General features: G+C 46.0%; 1 long non-coding RNA gene across 2 annotated transcripts; it reads right to left on the reverse strand.

Annotated features, from left to right (window-relative positions):
- Positions 1 to 388: 388 nt before the first annotated feature.
- On the reverse strand, positions 389 to 24,341 carry LOC124098634 (uncharacterized). Of its 2 annotated transcripts, none has more exons than XR_006853645.1 (3): positions 24,260 to 24,341; positions 22,777 to 22,886; positions 389 to 779 (listed from the first exon to the last, which is right to left on the reverse strand). It is a non-coding gene; the product is annotated as an uncharacterized LOC124098634 (long non-coding RNA). The 2 variants fall into 2 exon arrangements; XR_006853644.1 differs by lacking the exon at positions 389 to 779 and adding an exon at positions 17,189 to 18,100.
- Between the last annotated feature and the right edge of the window lie 1,550 nt (positions 24,342 to 25,891).

Genomic DNA, 25,891 nt, shown 5'->3' on the forward strand with positions numbered 1-25,891 from the left:
TTATAAAGAAAACAGCGATGTGCCTGCTCAGTCTTTTTTTTTTTTTAATAGCTTTAAGTGCACATTGTCATGTTCTTTTGTCTTAAGAGCTGGGGTATAGATGCTTTTCCTTTTTAGACCAACATTCCTTCTCTAATTCCTACAGTGGCATAATATTCTCACGTGTGTGAGTTCACACATGCGTGTCATCATGCCTACTTGTAGAGTGACAAATTAGGTGTCACTTTGAAGCAGTCACAATGTATCATGGTATTCATTTGCATTAAGTTGCAGTTAATTAAATAACCTCTGTCTTTTATGGCAAAAAATCTTGAGCTTTATTAAGTTAGAAAATTTACAACCAATAGCATAATCAATAAGACATTAACAAACATGTCACCCTTTACAAACCTTTTGTATTGATTTTTACATTCTTACAAAGCCTGCCTGTAGCCTGAAATTAAAAATAAAAATACCACCAGAAAAAGGGGTGCCACAGCCTTAGCCCAAGGTGCCATTCCCCAGGACAGCCGTGAGCCTTCCGTAACTGCTGTTGGTTCTAATTCTCCGGAGTCTCTGGCTTCGCTGTGGAGGGGCTGGACCTGGAGTTCCGCAGTGAGGTGGAACTGCCGCTGGTTGTCACTCCAGCTTCTTTCTGGGGCGACTGCTGACTGAGGTGAGAACTGGAGCAATGTTGTTACTAATCCAAAGAAGAACTTCAGCTTTGCTAGAGTGTTTGGATTTTTTAGGAGGCCATAATTATCTTCAGTCTGATATATCCAGATAAGAGCCTTAGGACCCTGTGTGTGTGAGAGAGAGACACCATTTTACATGCTGTGGGTCGGGGATCTGGGTATCAAGGGACACTGGAAAGAAGAGACTGAGCAAGGGACTTTTCCTGCCAGGTCCCTCCATTGGCCACCGAGGGCTATGTGTGTTCCCGATCACACACCAGAGAAGTCTACGTCTCTCTGTGCAAAGGGAGTTCGTAGCCTGAGTTTGAAGTTCAGAGGAGACTTGGAAAGGGGTTCCCTCTTGTGGCTCCCATTGTCCTACTAGAGGGTGCCACATAGAGGTGATGTTGACCCTCCTCCCCCCCCAGGGAGGAGCCACTGGGTGGTTGCTTGCACACATGTGATACTCATTAGTCCTAATTATGTAGACGCCTGGGGGCAGTTGACTGCTCTGGCAAAGAGAAGAAACTACACACCTCCTGGCAGTTTTCCATTAGAGAAAAACCCTATCTGGCAGGGAAAGTCAAGTATTTATGTACATAACTCACCTGATGAAATGTGACTCCTAGAAGTCTCAATGGTCACTTTTCCCAAGCCATAAACTCATTCTTTCAAACACCCTGAGCTACTAGCACAGGTACACCTTGAACTCACAGCTGGCTGGGCCACTTTATATGAGGCCACACCCATCTGATGACCTAGAAGAGCCACAAGGAACCTTGGTAGTCCAGCTCTGAAAGTCTAGGTCGGTACTGTGTCCTGCCCACAGTAATCCCCTAGGCTGAGTTGCTGGAAGGCTGCCCTTGGGGCAGGAGGACCATACAGAGGCACAGGCTCACCAGGGGTCACTTTTGGAGGGTCCCCTTATCAAAGTCTCCCTAAGAGATAAAGCACCCTGCGTGTAAAGTCCAGTTTTTCCTGTGCTCTTAGGGAGCTAGTTATGTGTTAGGTGAATGCAAGATGCCTACCTGGAGAAACAGAAAAGACTCAGTTTTACTTCCTCTTCCATCCAGAGAAGGTTCTTGTTAGGATTCAACAAAACCTTTCTTTCTGCAGGAAGCTCAGCCAAAAGGCCGGGCCTTTAGGACGAGGGCTCTGAGATGGAGATCTTTAGTGATGCTCACAATCCACTTGGGTTGGAAATTGGAAAACAAGAAGCTTCTGAGCCAGCGTCTTTAGAGAAAGCTTTGGAACAAAAATTTCCCAGGGACGGGGAACTGAAATGGGACACAGGCAACTCTTGGCATGTGTTCAGTTGAGTCACGTACGTTGCCGTGGGTTACATTAGTGGCTCTCACATTCTAACCCCCAGGACTGGTGGAGGATCCCTTACCCAAATGCTTGGGACCAGAGTGCTTCAGTCTTGAGAGTTTTTTCAAATTTGGGGATTGAAAGGAAAGCGAGGAACCGGGAGACTGGTGAGTGAGAAATGAAAGACAGGGACCAGGCAGAGATACTCAAGAGAGTTTGTCAGAGCTGACAGATAGAGGTACATCCCTCCATAATGGAGAGAGGCAGGACAGGCTCAGGGGTCAGAGAGGGAAGGTCCTACTGTGGGTGGTTGAGGGTGGGGTTGGTTTGAGGGAGTGGTGAGTCTTTCTGGAAAGGCCCTTGGGCAGGACAATGGCGGCTGTCACTTAAGATGGCCGCCCAGATGCTAAGCGAGGACTTTACAGGGATAGATTCACATCTGCAGTGAGATAACTTGGGGATGGGACACACACCTAAACACAAAATTCACTTATGCTTCAGCTACGCCTTACGCCAGGGCCTGAGGTCATTTTATACAGTATTTTCGGTGCACTGTTTTACTGAGACTGGTCACGTGAGGTCAGGTGTGGGATTTTCTACTTGTGGCTTCATGTCGGCACTCAAAAAGTTTCAGATTTTGTAGCTTTTCAGATTTTGGATTAAGGACACTCAACCTGTACCTGTGAACATGACCTCATTTGGAAAAAAGGTCTTTGCAGGTTTTAACGAGGTTAAGGCTCTAGAGATGGGATTTTTCTGGATTACTGAGGGATGCCTTGAATCTAACTACAGGCTTCCTTGTCAGAGACAGACTCTGGGGAGAGAAGAGAAGCTCTTGTCAAGATAGAGGTGGAGGTTGGACTAAGGTACCCACTGGCATGGGAGGCCTGGCGCCACCAGAAGGTAGAAAGGTAAGAATGAGTCTCGCGAGAGCCTTCAGGGACCGTGGTCCTACAGAAGCCTCGAATTTGAATCTCCAGTTTCCAGAAGCACAAAAGCACCCACTTGAGACAATTCATTTCAGCAGCCTGGCTAGCTCATGTAAACCTCAAAGCAGCTGTAGAAGTTAGGCACCTAACTTTCTTATAGATAAGGAAACTGAGGCACAAGGGCATTAAGAGACCTGGACGAAGTTTCCCAGCTCATAAGCAAGCGGTGGCTCTGGGATTAGAACTCAGAGGACTCTGCTCTGCAGTCCATGTGTACCTAGGGTCCCCAGACAGATTCAGGCTCCTAAACTGTGGAGACCAAAGGCCTGTCTTCTTGGGTTCCAATGTCATCCTACTGTGTCAAACACTTAGTGCTGGGAACTAGGACAACCCCAAACAGGAGAAAACGCTGCGAGTGTCCGCGGTGCCACCTTCCCAAGGGAACCACCGTCTCCATGCAGTCTGACTGCCTCCCAAACTGCACGCCCGCATTAGGCCTCGCTTGCAAACCGTGTGTTTTGGCTTTTCTCATGATTCCAAGATTTCTCAGTAAAATTTCGAAAGCAATACATAAGATTTCCAAACCAACGGTTTATTTTGCCAGTGAAGGTCCCCCAAAAGCCTGCAAAACAGCAAACAAAATCCACCATGCAAAAATCACCATCGTTGTACAAAAGAAAGGGAGTGTCACTCCAAAAATGTAAGATCATAACCTCAGAATATAGTGCAGTGCTATAAGTTGAATATCTTTAACTTTGCGGAAGACTCAACATATTGCCTCTGTTTTTCTCACACTGCCATGGATGGGCAGAAACAGGACTGCAGACCAATAATAGTCTATGGTCCTGCCTAATGCTTCGCAAATGTTAATGAGTTCTTTGCTAAGAGTTTAGGCCTCTTGGGCAAATGCAGATTTTGATCAGTAGGTCAATGGTGAGTCTGAGACTCAGGGTTTCACAAGCTCCTGAGTTGCTGATGCTGCTGTGCCACGGATCATCCTGTGATTCAGGGGCTTTCAGGTGCTAGACAGTGGCCCATCTGGGGGTCATTGGGTGTAGACAGTGGCCCATCTGGGGGTCATTGGGTGTAGACAGTGGCCCATCTGGGGGTCATTGGGTGTAGACAGTGGCCCATCTGGGGGTGTTGGGTGCTAGACAGTGGCCCACCTTTTGGTGGTCTGGTCTCTTCTTTAGGAACATATTGTGACTATCAAGAAACATTATCTAATGATGACTTTTATTGTCTACATTTGCACTGAGTTAAATGAATGTATCTTGTATTAATTACCCAATCTCCTCCTGTTGATTATCTAGGTTTTCTTTTTTTTTCTTTCTTATCTTTCTTTATCCTCCTCCCTCTCCTACTAGAAGTAAGAGAGATGAATATTCTTGTACGTACATATTTATGCACTTGTCTGATTAGCTCTTTAGGAAATATTCTAGAAACAGAGCTGCAGGTTCAAAGGGAAAGCACACTTGACAAGTACATTTTTTAAGGTATTCAATGTGTCTTCCTTTCATCCTAACCAAACCCTGAAGTTTTAAATTGTTCTTGAAGCCTCGGTCTAGAGGTTGCCTCCTCTCAGAAGCCCTTCCTGACATCCCAGTCACAGAGAGATGTCTTCCCCTTGTCACCCCGTGCCCTGGACATCCCCGTCCAATACTTCCCATGCTGTGCCTGGAGCAAAACAGGGATCACTGAGCTCTGAGGCCAGTGTCTGAGTTTACTTGCTCAAAAATGCATGTTAAATGAATTCACTGAAAAGAATCCTGGGCAGACTTCACAGTCATGTTGCATGAACAAATAGTGTCTTAATAGTATGATTGAAATACAAAACAAAACAAGCAACAACAAAAAAACCCTTAAGACAAACTAAAGCACTGTAAGAGAATTTCTAATAATGTCATAGCCCTGTTCGTATCCACAGTGTAGACTTAGGAAAAACCAGAGGAAATCATCTGTCTGTAGCAGCTAAAGGGTACAGGTTATTAGATCCTACCATCAAGTTTGGTTTATATCTTCTATTTTTAAATTAAGCATTTTCCCCATAACCAATAGAAGATTTTGGAGGAAAATGTAATATTTTAATGTTCATGGTCTTACCTTTCTTTCATAACCTAGTAACGGTCTTTGCAGGGAAGAGGGCAGCCTGGAGCAGGCTGGCTGTGGGGCTCTGCCTTAGTCCATTTTCTGTTGCTCTAAAAATATAACTGAGATCAGGTAATTTATAAAGAATAAAAGTTTATTCTGGAGTCAGAAAGTCCAGGAGCATGGTTGTGGCATCTGGTGAGGGCCTTCTGCTGCATCTAACATGGTGGGTGGCATCACGTGGCAAGGCAGAGCAAGTGTGCCCGCTCAGATCTTAGTGACAAGCCAGCCACTAAGGCCATTATTGGGGTCCCACGCTCATGACCTCATCTAAACCCAATTACCTCCCCAAGGCCCCATCTCCAAACACTACTACCATTTGAATTTGGGGATTAAGTTTCCAACACTGGAAATTTGGGAGGACACATTTAAATGACAGCACATTCTTCAACCAGAGTTGCGACAGGGAGAAACATCCTTTGGGATGTGGCCCTGGCTACACAAAGTAAAAGAATTATCCACAAAGACCCCTGAGCTTCCTTCTACCTTAGGATCCAGTGACGCCTCCATAAGAACAGCTGAGGGTGCCCACGTGAGCAGGGGGCTGGAGCAGAAGGACAAAGATGGAACTCAGAGGACAAGGGATCTCAACATGCTCTGGTTTCGGAGACAAATGACAGCACCCTTGGAACCAACCTAGGTGTCCCTCAATAGATGAATGGTAAAGAAAATGTGGCATATATACTCAATGGAATATTACTCAGCTTTAAAGAAGAGTGAAATTATGACATTTGCCAGTAAATGGATGGAGTTGGAGAATATCATGCTAAGTGAAATAAGCCAATCCCAAAAAAACCAAAGGCTGAATGTTTTCTCGAATATGCGAGTGCTAATTCACAATAAGGTGGAGGCACTAGAGAAGAATAGTGTTACTTTACATTAGGAAGAGAGAAATGAAGGGAGGGGAAGAGAGGGGGTGTGGGGATAGGAAAGATAGTGGAATGAAACAGACATTACTACTTTATGTATATATGTGACTGCATGACCAATATGAGTCTACAATACGTACACTCAGAAAAATGAGAAGTTATATCCCATCTATGTATGATATATCAAAGGGCATACATGCATTCTACTGTCATGTATAACTAATTAAAACAAATTTTTTTAAAATGACAGCTCCCAAATGATTCTGCTTCCACTATATTAAAAGAGGACAATTCTTTTACTGGGTTCATTGTCCGGATTCTAATGACTTTCATGGTACGACCCTGAACTGTCCAGATGAACAAAGTCTATTGGACTGTGACATGGTATGGTGGGTGTGTTTATGCTGGTTCTCTGCTGAGGATGGCAGATTTATGAGACAAATTCTTGCAACACACCCCAGCTCTACCCCACACTGCTGCCCTCCGTGCTGGTCCCACACCTTCACAGTCATTGCTTGTTAGTCAGTACAGTTCTCCTAAAACCACACTAGTTCCCAGCCCCCACACTCCAGGCTGAAGCATTGTACCAGTCCCGGGGCCACCAGCTATGCTATACTCTCTGGGACTGTGCCCCTGGACTAGCAGGATGGAGTAGCCCCACCATTGTGCATGGGACACGTTGGGCCAAAATAAAAATTCGTTGCATGAACCCAGATATGACCTCTGAATATTTCTCAACACCATACGTACAACAGTTCACTATAAATTGATTGGCTCTGGCATACGAGATGAACCTCTTTGCTATTCCTGCTTTAAGGAAACACAGCAAGAGGCTGCCAAAGCGGCACATATTTAATCATCTTTGCACAAGTGTGTGTTGGGTACGTGCATAATGCGTATGCAAATACAGTTTGCTTAGAACATGCACCGCTCTCCCCTCCCTCCTACACTCCATCCCTAAATATACAATTTCATGAAAACCACACCTGCGACTGCTTATTGGAATGGGAAGGGGTCCAACTTATGTTCTCAAATTTATAACACTTGCCTGTGAATTTCTAAACCGTGGTTCCTGTAATAAACCACGGAGGCTGGCAGAAAGGTACAAAATATTTATATCTGGGCCTAACAAAGTTGTCATTGGCTTCCACAACCTGAGTTCATTATACCCATGTTTGTGGACATTGCTCTTTTCTTTCTCCCTCCCAGTTTGGCTTCTTACCTGTCGCTCCCCACTGATTCCTGTGAGGCTGGGGGAAGCATCAGACACAATCAGCCCTAACGTAGACGTTGGCAAATTCCACATCCATTAACATTTCCATGAAAATCCATTGGAAAAAATTAATGGAGGAAATGGACAGAGAAGTTTGCACATTTTATTCTCATCTCCCAGGGTTCATTAGTGTGGCTCAGCTTCAAGGTCGCCTGGGAGAGGCACAATTTCCCCAGCCATGAAGCATGTGTCAAGGGTATTAAAATCCTGGCGTAAGACAATTCCAAAATAGACATCCCCTCACGCCCATTCCCCATTTCCCTTTTCTAAAAAAGTAACACTCATTTACAAATGTTCCATTCCTAACCAATCGCCTGCAAAACCACCCTGACTTTGCATTGATTCTTTCCCATTTTCCACCTCTTAGTATCCTTTGGCCCAGTGGGAAAGGTCATGGACTCATTTCAGTCCATTATTTTCAGAAGATTTACTGAGTTTACAGTTTTGACAGTGCGATTTCTTTTTTTCTTTCTATTTTTTGTCTTTGAGTCTATTGCTCTTATGGCTAAAGAGCAGAAATAAGACCGCAAGAGGCCCTGGGTTCCATCCCCAGCACTGCAAAAACAAAACAACAACAATAACAAAAAACCCCCAAAAACCCAGAAAGCAAACTCCTTACTTTGGCCAAAAAAGTAAACTTTCAGGCTGTAGTGGAGGGGGAGAATATTTGGGATAGTTAAAGGATACTTTGATTCCGTCAGGACAATGGCTTTGGATTCAAGGAGCCTCTATCAGATAAAAATTTGGCCTTAAATTTTGCATTGGGGTTAAGGCTACCCTCTGGGAAATGCAAAATATTCTTTGTTTATTACAGTTTTGGAAAACGACATAAGAAACCACACTTCAAGTGCATCACGCACGGAGTGGACAAGATTCCTCTGGTGAAAGGCAGGTCAAAGCGAGGATGAAGTCTCCCATCAGTTCAGAAGACTTTGGGTAATGGTTCATGATAGAAGCTAAATTAGCCAAAGTGGGGGAAAAGCTAATGACCCCCTTGGGGACAAAAATAGCTCTTTAATGAAGGAAATGGAGTTAAGAAGTTGTGATAGAATATTAGCTGATATGCCCTTTGGAAATAATAAATTTGCAAAATTCCCTTATGTCATTATTAGCTGGAGTCAATTTATTGCCAGATGGGGCCCTGGAGAGGTGAGGGGGCACGTGACCTAGGTCTGAGGACTCACCCCCAGGACCTGGTTCCTGCTGCCTATGAGCAGCAGGCGTCGGAGGCCACGTGGTGTCCTAGTCCCCTTGGGTCTGTTTCCCATGGTTTCTGCTGACCCTGTTGAGTGTTCGGCTTGAGCTCTCGATCCAGTTTGCAGACACCGAGCTCTGGACAGCAGTGACCCTCCAGCCAGGCTTTCAGATGAGGGTCACGTCCAAGTAAAACAGGCACGTTCTGAGCCAACCTGCTGGACAACTGGTAGAGCTCTGGTTTTACCGACGGATGGAGGCCGGGCGTGTTACGGCGCCCAGGGCTGCGAGAGGACTGAAGCTATGACCGAGAGACCAAGCCAGGTGACTCCATGTAAGCCAGAGGCCAAATGGGTGCCACGGTGAGGCGCGCCCTCTTGGGAAGCTGGCCTGCTGATCACTGCTTCGTCTTTACCACCTCAAGAGCAACCACTTAGACCTTAGGAGTTGTGGCTAAGTGGTTAGGGCCACACCGTCCATGGGGTTAGGGCCATCTCTTTTTGTCCCTCCAGTATCCCCAGAGGGCACAGCAGGCTCTTGTTTCTGGCCATGGTTGGATGTTGGAAACAGCCCTGTCCAGATTGAACGCAGCCTCTGTGACCCCATGGATGAGCTAAGAGAACCACGGTCTGTTATTTAATTTTTCAAAAATTCCATCTTTTCCTTCTGTGCAGTGGAATTGAAGTACCTATCTCATAGGACCGTTTTGAGGATTAAGCCACAAAGTTGGTAAAAAAATCCATTGCAGCCTCATGATAAATTCTCATTATTTTTATGATTATAAATTAAGTGAATGAGAATAATAAAAAATGCGTCTGCACTATGCATTAGGCATGGTCCTAGTGTTTAAAGGCAGATATTGTTTTCAGGGAATGATTGGAAAATAGAAGTCTGAGAAGTGTGGGCTGAGAAGAGGCACTCCATCTTCCGTGGCTGTCAGAAGTGAGGCGGGGGAGGGGGTGCAGGCATCGGACTCTCTCTTTGGCAGGGTCCAGGCCTCGGTCATCGCAGCCAGTCGGCCCTTGCAGAATGGGGACTGTGCAGAGGGAGAATCCAAGGAGCTGCCTGAAGCTGGAGCTCACCAAAAATTTATGGAAGATTTTATTGCTTTTTCCAACTGAGAACTTTTCTTCAATCATTTATGGAAAACATAAAAGCCAGTGGGAATCAAATAGTATGAAACGAAGTCAGAACCACTCTTCCAGATGTTGAGCACAGCTGGTTTTTGCTTAAGCACTGGGAGCAAGAGGGGGGTATTCGCTGGCTCGTGGGGTCAGAAACAGCTCCTTAAAATCTTCCCTATATGATCGCATCCCAAAGGGAATGTGAGAGCAAATTTCAGATCCCAAATGTCCTCCTCATCGCCCTTCCTTTTCTTCTTCTTCCTCCTCCTCGTCTTCCTCTTCTTCCTCCTCCTCTCCTCCTCCTTCTCTACTCCTTGTTCAACTCTTCTTCTTCTTCTTTCCTAGGCCTCCTTCTCCTCCTCCTTCCGTCAAGAGATGAGTATGAAAAAACAGTAAGGATTCTGTGTCCTAAAGGAAAATAGAATTCAAGAAACAAAACAGAATGTGCTCAGGGCTCCCTTACAGGTCACAATGCAATGGTTCTTTCCCATCACTCCATTTCCTACGTCACTGGGGTGTTTGCCCTGAGAACAAAGAGGAAAGTGGGAACAATCCCGATGTTAACATTCATAACTCCTGTGCAGGCTGAGGGTTTTAAAATCATTAGTGGCCGTCCTTCGAACTTACAATACCCTTTCATGCAAGGGGCTCTGGCAGGGATTGAGAGAAGCCAGATGACCCTTCCTGCTTCGTGGCCCCTGGATAAGGCCCCCCTGGGAACTCAGCGGAGAGACGCTCTGCCCACACTGGCTGTCTCAGCAGGGCATGGCTCTCACTGTCAGCAGGAGAACTGTCTTAGGCTGCCTGTGACCTACGTGAAATGACAAAAGGGACCACGCCTGGGGGTTCATATCAGATTGGTGTGTCATAAGTTTGGTGTTCTCATGAACTGGTCCTAAAGCAAGTCCACCACTCCCTCTCTGGGTGCCAAAGAGAGAGTCTGAGGCCCACTGCTATGAGCATGGTGGGGTGGTGGGATTTGGTAGAAGGATGCCATATTGGCTGATCCCAGGGTCTCTGCCCCCTTAGAGGAAGGGGAGAATCTGGGTTTCTACTCTGATTGTCATTGTGCCCAAGGGTCTAGAAGAAATTGCCGTGAGACAGGATGATGGTTTAAAGGATGCCGGCATTTGCTTTTAAGTAAGGAGGGAGGGAAGAGTGTGATTTAAAATGCCTTGAGTCTGCCCAGAGGAGAATTCAGGGAGTGGAGCAGAGCAGGAAGGAAGGCTTCCAGGGGAGGCCAAGTGCATTAGAGCCTTCCTCTTGTGCTTTGGGAATTGTGAACTAGCAAGAACAGGATGCCTAAGAGGGAAAAGCAAGTGGAGGGAAGCCCGAGGTGGACAGGTGCGGAGTCCTGGATGGGCCTGGTGCTTCTGGACCTTGGGCATTTATTAGAATGGCAAGAGGCGGCAGGTGCCTGTTAAGTGTATTTTCCCAGGACCTACTGGGGCTCCAGTGCGTAGGTCTGGGGCAAGACTTGGGACTCTGCACGTTAAACATTGACCATGTGATCCTGTGGGACATCTGCAGACCTTTGCTTAAGAAACCCTAGAGAGAAAGGGACAGAGAACCAAGAATCAGGAATATTCCCAGGAGGTGGCCAGAATGGATGAGGGACATGATGAACAAGGCTGCCGAGGAGGTAGTTTACGTTCTGCAAGGCCAGGTTGCCGCCAGCATCAGCCCCTGAAGAGTCCAGGGTGCAGGAGGACAGTGGGATCCGTGGGAGGCCGGGCGTGGAATGCATGAGAAACTTGCTCCAGACACCTCACTCCATCAGGGTGCTGGACGTTTAATGGTCTGCAAATGATTTAATGTCCCCAGGCAGGGTTCTCAGGGTGAGTGCTCTCCATTCCCACCACAGAGGACCCTGCTGTCCAACCTCCAACAGGCAGGGAGTCGCTGCACTGGGGTGCTCTGGCCTGAGAATTGCTGAAAGTGTCACTGTAGCAATTAATGCTAAGGACTAACAGTAATTATTAATTATGATTCAAACAACAATTGAGGTTGTGCATAATTCTTTCTTTTGCCTGCAGAGCCAATTTCTCAAACATCTCATTAGTCTTAAAAATAGCCTTTTTTCAACATATTTTCCTTTTCTTCCAAAGTCAGTTATATGTTCAAAAAGAAAAAAAGGGCTATCGTGAGAAATAGATTTATTTTTAGCTAAGAAGTCGCAATACTCAAGTTTTCCTCCTTGGTGCAGGGCTTATTTCATTTTCTGTACTTAAATATTCCAATCTATTATTATTATTGCTTTGCTTTACTTTGTTTTAATTAGTGACACATGGCAGTGGAATGCATTTTGACACATCATACATAAGTGGAGTATAACTCCTCATTCTTCTGGTTCTACATGATATAGAGTTATCTCGGTCGTGCACTCATACATACACATAGGGTATATTCTGATCGGTTATGATATTGAGCTGAGGTTTGGTTTATTGAGGCGTAAGCAGCTAAATCAAAGCACACCTTGAGTGACTTAAAACATCATCTTGAAGTGCTAGAGGAAATAATAAGTTAAAACTGAGTTCTTGGGGCTGGGGTTGTAGCTTGGTGGTAGAGCACTTGCCTGGCATGTGTGAGACACTGGGTTTGATTCTCAGCACCACATATAAACAAATAAAGGTTCATGGAAAACTTTTAAAAAACCCCAAAATAAAAACCAAAAAACTAAGTTCTTGATTTTCACCACAGATCAAGTTCAGAAATACCATTAAAATTAAAAAATGTTCAATACCTTATCTCTGGGAGGAAACAGTATCCTGTGATACAAGAGATTATGTTTATGATTTTTTTTTTACCAGTTTAATCTTTATGGATGGATGCAAACCCACCTGAATGGAAGCCAGTTCCGTAAAAACAAGAGTGGTGGATGTTATAATAAACGCCCTTAAAGTATCCCTGCTCATTATAGCCCATGTTTTCTGATGTCTCACTTCGCCTTTCCTAACATGGAGCAGGGGGCTTGAAGTCAGGCTGCAGCTCCCAACTGCTGTGCTTAAATTGCTTCTGGAAGCACGGAGCCCTCTGAGCCCTCCTCTGCTGCTGCAGATTTAGCTCTGGGCTGGGGAGATTGTGGGGAGAAGTCATTTGCATCAAAAAACACTAGCTGTCTATTCCCATTAGAAAAAACACTTGGTGTTTCAGTGCAAATTATTTTAAAAGGGCAGATAACTTATGGATGCAGGAAGGGTAATCCACAAAGATGTATGCGATTTTGTTCAGTTGGATGTCCTCAGGGCGAAAACATCAAGGATAACAAGTGTTCTAAATACAAACAGACACAATCATAAAATATGACACCCATGATTAAAATACCCCTTTCCAGGGTCCTTCGCTCTTAGGAGGGAAGCTGTCTTGTTAATATCGAGGGCCTCATTTCCGGGGATTCTGGTTAAAACAACTATCCCTGCTTTCTTGACCATATTCTTAGAGGGTTGTGAAATTCTGAGGCTTTCAGCAGACTAGTGGGGATCCCAGCATCGAGTTGGGGGGGATTAGCTTTGGGGGTTAGGATCTCGGGGTCTGGAGCTGGTGGAGTTGGTTTTGAATCCCAGCCCTGACATTTAGGCACTAGCTTCTCTGAGGTCTAGAGGTCCTCATCTGAAAACAGGAAATTAAGGTTACGGAGAGGATTAAAACCAAGGAAACCAAACAAAAAAGCCAGATGTAAAGTGCTTAGTGTAGTGTGTGGCACAGAAAAAAAAAAGAAAGAAAGGAAGAAAAAGGGTCTGTGTTTCTCTCCTTAGTCCCTGATCCCAGAAGAGATCGGGGAATGGAAATTATTCACCAGGATATGAAAGAAAGAAATTTTTCTGACTTAAGAAAAATTGCACCAAGATTTTTGGCAATTTGAAGCCATGAGAGGAAAATGGATTCTCATAACTTTGTAAGTTCACATGCTGATGCTGATAAATAGTTCACAGCCAAGGCATGGGCATCATTTATCTGAGAATAACAGTTAATGGCCATTGGCACTCACGTGGTGCCAAGTGCCCTTTTATGAGCGCTCTATGTGTCGCTTCACTTAATGCTCCCAATATCTTCATGAGTTGGTACTAATATCCTCCAGTTCCACAGGTCAGGAAACAGCGAAACAGAGAAGTTATGTAAATGGTCCAGCATCACAGAGCTAGTAAGTAGTGGAATCAGAACTTAAATTCAGACACTTATTCCGGTGTCCACCCTCTTAGTCACGGTACTGGGCTTTACTTCTTCAGTTTTAAATCCCTCACAGCCTCATGACCGGTGCTTTGCACATCGTGGACATTCAATATTTTTTCAATGCTTGTGTAAAGGGTGGCAGCATTTGCTTTCAGAGTGCAGTAAATGGAAAGGGTTAAATTGTTCCTCTTGGATTTTAGAAAAATAAAGTACAGTAGATAGATGGGATCTAAGAATCTAAGAACAATGACACATGTAATATCATTTACGGAGCCCTGTGGGCGGTGGGAACATTAGTGCTGAATGCATGCCGGGAAGGAGTCTCCTTCTGCACAGAACCTGCAGAATGACCTTGAAGGTGAATGCAGGTCGGTGTAATTGCGAAGCTGTTATGAGATTATCATGGTTTCATGGAAAGATCACAGGGTTTCGGGCTGACTGCATCTTCACCAGAGAGCTAATTCCACCTCTCACCAGCTCTGTGACCGTGGGTACTGTTACTTGGCCTCTCTGAACCTCAGTTTGCCCAGCTGCAAAGAGGGAGGGGCGTAACAAAAATAATACTGGCTTCCACTTTCTCACATGAGATAAAGTCTATGAATCTGTCACACTGGTAATAAAGCAGAGGAGACTTAAGCTTGGCGAAGGTAATACTAGGTACTACAACAGAACACCCACCTCTCTGTAGAATAATGCAATAGACGTCCCCCCCCCCCCAGCCATTCCACCCACCCAAAATGAGACTTCCTAATTGGCAGGTGGCTGTGCTCTGAGCTCCATCCATCAGAGGTCTGCCATGCCCACAGGTTTGCTGTGGAAGAGGAAAGAGAGTGGGGGGACTCCTGTGGGGCTGCCACGCCAGGAAGTGGCTCAGTCCCCCAGCACAGTAAGAGCAAAGGATGCTGGGAAATCTGGATGCATACATCCAGGGAGGAAAGGAAGTGCTTTGGGCCACCAGCTAGCAATTCCAACTTCTGTCTTTTCTCGGGGCTGTTATGAGATTAAATGAATTAAGCAGGAGAGGACTCTGTTGTCCTAAAACAAGACAGAAATGCTACCGTGGCTGATGGCTTACCTAGACACGCAAATCCAGGAAGGTTCCAAACAATGGACATTCAAAGCCACCCCCTGCCCCTTATCAACACCAATATCAAGAACAGTCTCTAAGGCACAGGGGCTGGGTGACAGGGGCCTGAGGGCCCCAGGATGGGCAGGGAGGGAAGATAAGAAAAGACACCTCAGAGGATGTTTAATCCTGCCAGCACTCAGGGTACAGATGACGATTGCTGATGGCTGACCGCTGTGCGACAGAGTCACAGATAAAGAAGTTGAGTAAGAGATTTGGAAAGGAAAACAAAACCCAAGAAGGGGCTTGCAAAAGAGCCATCGCCCCCTCCTGGCCTTCACCTCTGGAGCTGTAACTACAACTTCTGGGGACAGGGCGGTTTCCACGCCTCCCAGAAACCAAGGAGGTTTCTCAGGGAGTAAAAATCTCATATATTTTTCATTATAGCATGAGTCTGTTTTGTTTGTTTGAATCATTTTTAAGTTTGTGGATGTGCCTTGAATATTCCAATTTCCAGGAGTGGACGGATCAGTGACAATATATTCGTTTTGTTTCCACCACTAAATATTTTGAGTTTCACTTCTAAAATGCTGTTTTTGTTTTAAGGTAAACCCAGATTTTTCAGTAGATACAGAATGACGACTGATTTTTAATACATTTTTTGCTGAATTCAAATGATATGTGTATGCTACATAACGAGTTTTCTAAGACATGAACTCTTATTTCTTACCTCTCTTGATGTCCATTTCATGTGCCATTCTTGGCCTGAGAATATGTATTTTTTTTTTCAGTTACTAAACTTTTTGGAGTCAATAGGTCTAGGATCTAGAAATAAAGTTAACTAGGGGTGGGTTATTGCAAAGATATTATTTATCTTCTCAGTCTCATGTATATTTATGTGTTTATTGTTAGTCTTTCCCTACTAGAATATAAGCTGCAAAAGGCGGGTCCTCTGGGTGTCTTTGCTCTACACTGGGTGCTTGCTTCCTAGAACAGTGCTCGATAAGGTCAACTCAGGACAGACAGACATGATCACCAGGTCCTGGGCATTCTGCATCAGTGGGCTTCTATGCCACTTCCCCTCGTAATTCAGGTCTTCCTTCCTCCTATATCAATGACCGGGAAAACAACTTGTCCCCGCCCGGTCACCTCCATTTATGTCCGTCTGAATGAGGCTCGAGAAGTCTCCACCACCTGCCATAGGAGGGGAGCTGCTGTCTGGTCTCCCTCCCGCGGACCCCGCTGAGCTGACCTAAGAGCAATGTTGTTTTTCCACATGGATGAAATGGAGATTGGGAAACATGGGGGCAGGGGAGAGGACACAGTGACAAGGACAGTCACCAGCTTCCAAGGAGTACATAATTCTCACAGGAAAAGGGCACTGTGGTCTCGGGTGGAGAGTGGGGAAAATTGAGAGAAGAATCCAAGGAATGTTCAGTGCTTTGTGGCTATTTAAAGTTGTCCCTTTTATTATCAAGGGAAGATAAATAAATAGATATATAAATACATTTATAGAGTGTAGAGCAGGATAAAAAACTTCCCATTTCTTAAAAGACTCACTAACAATTCCTCCTGGAGTGGGAACTGGCTTTGAGGATGCCCACATGGGGCAGGTGAGACCTGTCGAAGAGGCAGGAGACAAGGATACAGAGGCGAGTGGCTGTGTTGAGGGGGAGAGGTGAGTGAGAGGAGAAGGGAAATCCAGGAAGACGACTGGGCCTGGGAGAGTGAGGGCCAAGAGGACCCGTGCTCGCTGTGGTGGCTGGTCTTCAGGGGGGCCCCGACAGGGCCTGGGCCCTGGTATTCACCCCCAGTAGTCCCACAGTGCTGCCCTCCTCCACACTGTACCAGGGTTGGTCTGTGTGACCAAATAGAATATGGCAGAAGTGATGGCATGTCACCCCCAAGATCAGGTCATAAAAGGGCATGGCCTCTACCTTGCTTTCTTTTTTCTTTTCTCTGCACCCTCCCCGCGACTCCCTTTCTCCTGTCTTTCTCTCCGTGAGCAGCTGTGGAGAAACCCAAGCGCCCAGCAACGGAAAAGTCAGGCCATAGCCAATAAGGAACTGAGTCCTGCCTAGAACTACCTGGGTGAACTTGAAAGCACATCTCAGTCCCAGGTAAGTCTTCGATGACTACAGCCTTGGCTGACATTTTATCACCAACCTCATGGGAGGCCCTGAGCCAGAACTATCCAGCCAAACCGCACCTGGATATCTCAGGCAGTAAATATTTGCTCTTTTAAGTTGCTGTGTTCTGGGAATAATGTGTTATGCAGTCGTCGCAAAACCAATACAATACAGTGATGCCCACTGTTTATGTATGGTTTGAGTGGGAAATGGATTCTGATCCCATCAGGGCACTATAACAAAATACCGCAGGGTAGATTATAAGCAACAGAAATTTATTTCTTACAATTCTGGAGGACGGGGAGCCCAAGATCAAGGCACTAGCAGATTTGGTGTCTGGAGAGGGCCTGGTTTATGGTTCAAAGATGATACTTTCTAGGCATGTCCTTGAGGTGGAAGGGCTGAGGGATCTCTCAGGTCTATTTTATAAAGATGCCAATTCCATTTATGGGGACGCTGGTCTCATGATCTAATCATCCCGAAGTCCTCGCTCCTTAATATCAGGTGAGATTGTTCACACAAGTATTTGGAAGAACACAAACATTCACACCATAGCAAATCCAAACCTTTCAAGACCCTGGGACACATTTTATGCACGTTGGCTGCAAAAGAGCCAGGAGAGCGAGGCTTGAGCACTTTGAAGGACTTGGGACTCTGCTTCTGGATTACTCAGATGGGCCTGAGTAATCTGAGGATGGTCTGCTATAACCAATAAAATCATAAAAAAATGTCTGGCTCAAACTGGCGACGTATCACAGCCTACGGGGGTGCTGCAGTTAGGGGTATCTTTGTTGCACCCAACAGAAAATCTGCTCAAATTGGCTCAAGCACCACAGGGACTTAATTGGCTGCAGTAGCTGAACAGTGGAGAAAAGTCTGCCTCGTGCCCACGAGGTCCCTGGTTTATTTAGCTCCCTCCTGCCTCTCCATCCTCCTCAAAGTCAACATCACCCAAGCCTGGCTTCTGGCATGCCAAGATGGCCACCAGAGTATGAGGAGGCTGTGAGCTTCCTCTTCACGTCCAGCTGGTGAGCTTTTCTCTCTACCTGGTGGTAGAGAAGTTATACACACGTCGACTGGAAGAACTGAGGTCATTGGTCCAATTCGGAGCCTGCGTTCTTTGGTCTGGCTGGTTGCTCTCTCTGTCCCACTGGGCAAAGGGCTGGGATCATGTGAGAAGACTCGTCTTGGGGCTGGAGGTGCGTTGACTACTACAGCAGCCTGGAACGGAGGCCTGAACCAGGGTCTACAGGTTAGGTGGCTTGCCCACGCCCAGCTCGGAGGGTCGGGAGGTCTTGACCTGGCTCTCGACCTCACACGTGACTGACACCCAATAAATGTTCAGAAACTAAAATGCATGGCTCCTCCCACGTGCCTGGCCCTGTGCTTTGGGCTAAGCCATTAGGTTCCCACATGGCTCCTCTGTGGTGATTCGATTTTCCTCTGCTGAGGGAACAGGGCTGCAGGAAGTGCAGTCATTTCGAGGGAAACTGGCAAAGGCTAGAGGTGCTAGTCCCCTAGGGAGGCCCTTCCCATAGGGAGAGCTGTGAGGTGGTAGGTGTGGAGGGAGGGGCAGGAACAGATTTAGGCTGGAATTTCCAAGCATTTTAGAAACATTTGAGAGCCAAACCCTCAGACCAGATCATTTCTTGGTCTTGATCATCTTCTTTGTAAGCCCTTACCACCATGGTTCCCCATGTCCCCAGTACCCCATACACAGACAGATACACATACCCACGCTCAGACTCGTTATGGACACACACACACACACACACACACACACACACACAGGCACATGCATGAGCTCACAAGAGTCTCTCCTGATCAAAGTATCCCCGACCAGATCAGAGGACAGGTCCACCCTAGAGCACACCCAGAGTCCCAACCTCCGAATCTTCAATGTGTGCTCCAGAATAAAACCAGGAGTGTCTCCCTCTGCCTGGAGCCTGCCAGGGGATTTCCTGAGGACAGGCAGCAGTCTTTGCCCCTCACTCTCGATCACGTGTTTGATTTCAAGGTACCTGTCCCAGTCTGCAGTCCTCAGACCCTTTTCCAAAGGTTCCTTCCAATGGATCCAGTGCTCTCACGGAGGCCCTGCTTTTGCTCATGAGATTTGCTCAAGAGAGATATTTTCTTAGAAAGTTATCACCCAGTTCTTTCCCTTTCTTTATATAGAACTGGAGAGGTGAAGCAGTTTGTCAGGAAGTTCTCGTGTGTGGTAGAGGCAGAGCTTGAATCAATTCTTGGTCTTCCAGCTCAAAGCCAGACCTCTTTCTGGTTGAATAGTTACTCAGTCCTCAAAGGGATTCCCCAGATAGTAATATCACCCTAGGGAGCTGAAAAAGGGGTTCACAGAATACACACACACACACACACGCACACACACACACACATATATATATATATTCGTATCTGTCTGTCTGTGTATGGGGTACTGGGGACATGGGGAACCATGGTGGTAAGGGCTTACAAAAGAGATGATCAAGACCAAGAAATGATGTGGCCTGAGGGTTTGGCTCTCAAATGTTTCTAAAATGCTTGGAAATTAATATATATATATATATATATATATATATATATATATATATAATTTTTTTCAGCAAAGTGTGATGTAGTTTTCAAGCAACTGAAATAGATTGGAAGAGAGATGGAGAAAGTATAATTTATATATACGATACAGATTCAAGATAATCTAATATAAACAAGTAACAGGGAATTAACTCTTCCACTGTTACTCTTGAGAATATGCATAAAACTCTTTCCTCTTTCTTGATAATGGACATGATCATTTTTATTGTTTCTGAAAGCTCAGGAAAAAATGTGAAACTTTTTAAAGTTGACATTCTTCAGCAGAGCTAATTATTTTCTATTTAACCTATTAAGTATATTTTAGTCTTTTTTTGCAGTTATACTTCTCTCTTATGTAGCATTTCTTCTGGCCTTGGGATAACTGAACTAACCTAGCAGTCATAAGGGGAAGCGATGACACTTCATATCCAAACCAAAACACCAAGACCAGGGCTGTATGCAATCCTGCTTTGGGTGTTTAGTGTCCTTCTCAAGATACACTGCTATTTTTTTCATTTCAGACACTGTGGAAACCAAAACATTCCCCACGGCCTCTGGAGGAAATGCCTTGGGATTCTACTTGCTTCAATGGGATCACTTCATTCCAGAGACTCTAGGTCTTTGGTCACTCGGCCTGTGCATCCTAAACAGTATGTCATGGATGGAGCCTGTAGATGCTTTGCAGGGGACCATGCAGGAGCAGTGATTCAGGGACGGGGAAACCAGAAGCCACATCAGACTGCCTATCCTGTGTTCTGGACATGCCCACTTCCTGAAAGGGGTTCAGCTGCTGTTTCTTGGCTACACTGAGCTATACACCTGGCGCTTTGCTGGTTGAAGAGCCATAGGAACCTTAAGAAGCCAGGCTTGGCTTCCGGGGTTGTGAGAGGAAGTGACAGGAAGGTCTCAGCCAGGTGTCACTGGACCCCCTTGTCTTTCCCGCCCATCTTTTCTGGGTGGCCAGGACCTTGTGGCTCCTGCTTGCTGGGGCACAGTGACTAACCACAAGTCTGGTCTGCCCCTCAGCCCTCCTAGCACACTGTCCCCTGATGCTCTTCTCCCCAGGTGGATGTCTCCGTCTCTGCTTTAGCAGCCATTTATGGGAGTGTCTGAAGGACTAGGAAGCAGTGGCCCATTTGGGGGGGGGGTTCCTTTCATAGCTCTGAGGAGTCCAGATGAAAACCTGATATGATTTGAGCATCCCTGATCTGAAAAGTCAAAATCCACAACTTTTGAGCACTGACATGAGACCATAAGTGGAAGATTCCACAGCGGACCTCATATGATGAGTTGGTAGACAAAACTCAGGGGCATTGAAAATACTGTGTAAAATTAGCTTCAGATCACATGTACAAGGTACACATGAAACATAAACGAATTTTGGTTTCAGGCTTAAATCCCAAGTGTTTTACACAGCTTTTGCATCTCTGTGACCAAAACACCCAACAGGAACTACTTGAAGGAGAAGACGTTTACTTGAGGCTCATGGTCTCAGAGGTCTCAGTTCATACATGGTCACCTCCACTGCTCGGGAGCCAAGGTGAGGTAGTAGAGCATGACAGAAGGGCCCAGTGGAAGAAAGCTGCCCAGCTCGTGGTGGGGCCAGAAAGCAGGGGAGAAGAGGGAAGGTGGGGAGGGACTGCAGGGAAGAGGAACTCTTCAGGGCGTCTCCCACTGACCCACCTCCTCCAGCCACACCCCACTGGCCTCCAGTTACCACCTGGTCAGTCCATTCAAATCAGATGGACTGATTAGGTTAGAGTGATCGCGATCCAGCCATTTTACCCCCCAGCACTCCTGTATTAATACAGGAGCTGTTGGGGGACACCTCATATCCAAACCGTAACACCCAGATATATACTATAGATCTACAAATATTCCAGAATAACAAAAAATCTGAAATCCAAAATACTTCTGGCCTCAAGCTTTGGAATAAGGTCTACTCAACCAGTGCAAGTGAAAAATCAGGTTGCTTTCCCTCCTGGGTTAGCTCTAAGGCAGTTCAGTATTGTGAAATGGCTGAGCACACATTGGAAGGTGGAGGAAGACGAGGTTCAATGTCAGCTATGCCACTTACGCCTTGCATGACCTTGACAAGTTTCAAAATCTCTTTAAACCCAGTTCCCGTATCTAAAAATGGGGATGATGATAATATATGCATCATAGGGTTGTTATGAGGAATGACTGATAAAGAATGCAAAGTGCTTATTTTAAAAATATCATCTATTATTATGGTTAATGTTTGTGAAAAGGAATAGGACCTAGTTCAACCTCCCTTGTTTTTCAGAGCCTCAGAGAAGTTATGCTCTATTGCCACACAGCTATAGATAATGATGGCTAAGATGTACTCTTGGCCTTCTGGAACTCTGTTCATCGGTTTTCTACACCATCCTTTGAATGAAATTTGCACTGCACTTTCTTGACCAACCTTGAAAAACACTAAGTGCAAAAAACGGTGTTTTTTTGAAGCATTTCTGGCAGAATCTTTTTATTTTATTTGTCTACAAATTTTAGATGCTATGTCTATAACACCAGATTATGTGAAGTATGTGCTTAATAAATAACTTTGGACTAACCAAAGCATGCTAAAATTAAAGACGATAATTGAATAGAAGTTAACATTGTGTCTAATGCATTGCTTTTCCAAAAATGGACATAGTTAAGGACACCAAGTCTCAGTAACAGCCATTTTAAATTTATTTTTACTTTAAATGCTTTGCTGTTCCAAGAATAAGGAGATTTAAAAAAAAATCCAGTTTGGTAAAAGTCAAACTGTACCCATTTTCTTGGATGTTAAAATTAACCTGAATGGGCCCAAAGAAAGTCCTTTGGGATTAGAGGTCACCAGGAATGGACCATCGTGTGCACTGGTTGGATTCCATATGTTTACTAGTTGGAATAAACTCCTCTCTGCTTCTGCTCTTAAACACAGCTTCGTACCAATTACTTAGGTCCAGAGTTTACTTCCGATTCCAGCCTTAACAGACAAGCCCCGAGCCTATCAAGTTTTATGGCGGTCAATACATCTCCCTTCCAGAAGCAACTGGTCACAGCCATTTCCAACACAAAGCTCTTTGGTGACCCTTTCTTCTTTTTATAGTCTGCTTCCAGACATTCAGTGACCCATAAAGTTAACTTATAACCAAGTCACAGCCATGACCAGGGCTGTTGTTCTCATGTCCACCCTGAGGTTCCCTTTTCCTTGGACAGACATGCTTGGAGGCCATGAATCACACTGCCTGTACCCTATGGGGGCCGCTCCTTTTGGGCCAACCCTAGGTCCTGGATCCTTAACCCAGGCTCTTTCCTTTAAACATTTCCCAAACACTAGAATTTTCTTACTTTGCCCTCAAATGTGCCCAGTGCCTTGAAGGTCCAGCAGGAATCTACTAATGCGACGTGGCCTCTGCTTGGTGAGTTGGGAGTCAAGGAGTGCCGTGGGCTCAAACCACCTGTGAAAACACAATAATGATGTCCTGGTGGTGTTATTTACAACCTAATTTGTCCTCCTGCCCTCCCCTTCTTTCTCTAAATAGGGTGCACGTACACCTATTAAAGGCGGGACGGTGGGGCCTATAGGCAAGGTGGAAGGAAAGCTGTTTAACTGGAGGAAGCTCATTAGGGCCTCGGCTGCAAGAACCAGGAACGGTGCCCATGCCTATGATTATTAAATTTACTCAGCCTCTTTATTTTCTAGATGTGGACAGGTCAGTAAGTTTCCTTAACTTGATCAAAGTTGTAGGGCTAGTTAAAGGCATCTGCAGTGAGGTGTTTTCCTTATTACACTGTACTATCTTCCATTGAAATCTAATTTTGTTCTCTGGCAGAGAGATTGGTTTTACAAAGAGGGAGGGAGTCATGAAATGTATTTTGGTTTTAGCAAAGCTGGTGACTATCTTCTGCAATCTATTAATAAACAAACAAAGACAATGGGTTCCATCTTAGAACATTCACTGTTAGGAAATTCTGGTTTAGAGGATTTCAGAAATGGAAGGTTCTTTAAGACAATCATCTTGCACTGTGAGTTTCATCTGTGTTTGGTGAAATCCAAGGTGCCTCACAGATACCGGAGAGCCTTTAAAAGAAAAGAAGCGAATGTACAGGGCTCAGGGCCTGCTCCTTCAGGGCCAGTAAAGCAAGTCTGTCTGTATCTGTTTTATATGTTGGGATTTTATGTTAGATTTTAATTTAAAAAGGGAATCCACTTCTAAAGAAAAAATTTCAGACTGTAAATCTAGTTCAAGTTCCTCAAGTTATAGACAAGAAAACTGAGACCCTGAATTTTGAACTGGGTGGAGTTGCCAAATAGGAGTCTTTATTCCATTCTAAGGATGAAGAAGCCAAGACTCAACTCTTAAAGATTTGTAGTTTTGTCAATGACACAGCCAGGGCTGGAACCAGGTATTCAGCCCATGACGCTGCCTCTCACACCATCTTATTTAGTAATATTAAACATGGGGCTGGTTGTATTGTTCCAAATTCCAGAATGTCCCAGGAAGAATGAAGGACCTAGAAGGAGGAGTCAGAGAGAGCAGATTGAGAACCACCACCAACCAGTGCAGGGAAAGTGACCTATTCTTGGACTATGGAAACAGGATCCATGCTCACTCCATGAGTCCACTTCATTCTCTGAATTCCTTAGCATAATGCTATATTCCCAGTAACTAAGCAGAGGCCTGGCACTTAGAGCTCAATATGTATCAGTTGATTAGACTAAAAGCACATCCTCATGCTATGGTTAAAATCCTGCCCTAGCTAGAAACTTGGGAGTGTGATACATTTAAAAATCAAATGCTTGCAAAAATATAACAATTAATCAACATACAGCAGGCCCATAAGTTCTGTTCTCTGAACCAATCAATGATGATTCCTTGATGTGGAGGAATCTTTGCTGGCAGGGTTCACCTAAAGGAAGAAAACATGACTCAGTGGACCACCTTATCAAGTAGCCCTAGCAGATCCCTTGGGGCCTGTTATTCAGGCTTGGTTCCCCGTTTCAGCTAGTAGTCAGGTCCCTGTTCCTAATGGGGAAATGCACATCCTGTAAATCATTCCCATAAGCCACTGGACAAATGTTCTCAGGGTACCTGAGCCTGAATGAGCTTAAACAGAAACAAAACTGGGATCAGAGAGGTCGTATTAGATCTTAGCTAAGGTAATTAGCATTTGTAGTACCTTATCAAAGGATACTGAATAATATCTTTCCCTAGGGAACTTTGAGAACAGGACAGTTAGATTTCTGCAAGTGGACATTGTCTTGTCTTTGTAACACCTTACAACTGTATCACAGCTTATAGCCTTTCAAGGTGCTCGGTGGTTGGGGAATTATTTAGATGCCCTTCTGAGGCCATCTGCTCCCTGGATTTGTTTCAGAGGAAGACCTGAGGTGAACTTGAGCAGGAAAAAGGGAGGGAGACAGAGACCCCATTAACAGGATGAAATGTGTGCCCAGACCAGGAAACCAGAAAAGAAAGAATCTGATGGAAACCATGCTTGCCTGTCGCCTCGATTTTGCTCAGTCCCTGCAACAGCCCTCTGACACCGTGTGTTGTGGTCTTCTCTGGGATCAGGGGTGGGCTGGTTTATGTCAACAGGGTGGGATGACCGTAAAAGTCCTTATTTGCACTTTTGGATGTGGCTTTTCCATTTAAAATAATTAAAACCAACTAAGCTGACTTTTCCCTTCTGACCCAGTTCCTGGCTTTCTTCTGCTTTGGCCTCTTCGGGCCAATCTGGGGATGCGGCGGAATGAAGGACGATGCCCGGTGGGACGAGGTGGTCAGGGCGGACCCCTGCCACTGAATGCTAGGAGCTTCTTCATTCTTTTGGTTTTAATCCCCTTGTGTGGGTCCAAGTGACAGTCCCAAGGCTCTGGCTAAGCAACAAGTGACTGGGACGGGGGGCACTGGACTCCCCATGCGGTCCCTCCCCACCCGCGCCACGCACGGTCCCCTACCGGGTCGCTGCTGCGGAGCGTGGGCGTGGCAAGCCCTACTTTAAAGCCTGTCCAGCCCCCTCTGCAGCAGCAGGCTCCGAGGGGAGCACAGCACCCACCCGGCCTCGCAGCCAAACGCCGCAGCCCGGACGCCTCCAGGGCCACCCCCTCCCCCGGCGGCAAGGGCACCAGCACCTGACTCGCGCTCCCATTGGCTGCTGCCTGTTGCTAACCCACGTGACCGGCGCCGGCGCGCCCCGCCCCTCCGCGCCGCGCCCCCGCGGGCTCCCGCTCGGCCCGCGCGCTCCTGCAGACGTGCGCTGCCCGGCCAGCTCCGGGCCTCGGGCCCCGCCCCGCCCGCCTCGCCTCCAGTCCACGCGGCGTCCCGAGCGGCCCGCGGCGCTGCTGCGGACACCCACAAGGTGGCAGTGCCGCGCTGTGTGTCCCCGCGTCCCGGTCGGCGCCCGCCGTGCGGGGCGGCCGGTGCCTGCGCAGCCCTGCCCAGCAAAAGTTTTAATGCAC

Source organism: Marmota monax, unplaced genomic scaffold, assembly GCF_021218885.2.
Source record: "Marmota monax isolate L192 unplaced genomic scaffold, Marmota_monax_Labrador192_F-V1.1 WCK01_AAM20220418_F8-fsc00029, whole genome shotgun sequence".
NCBI classification, from domain to species: Eukaryota; Metazoa; Chordata; class Mammalia; order Rodentia; family Sciuridae; genus Marmota; species Marmota monax.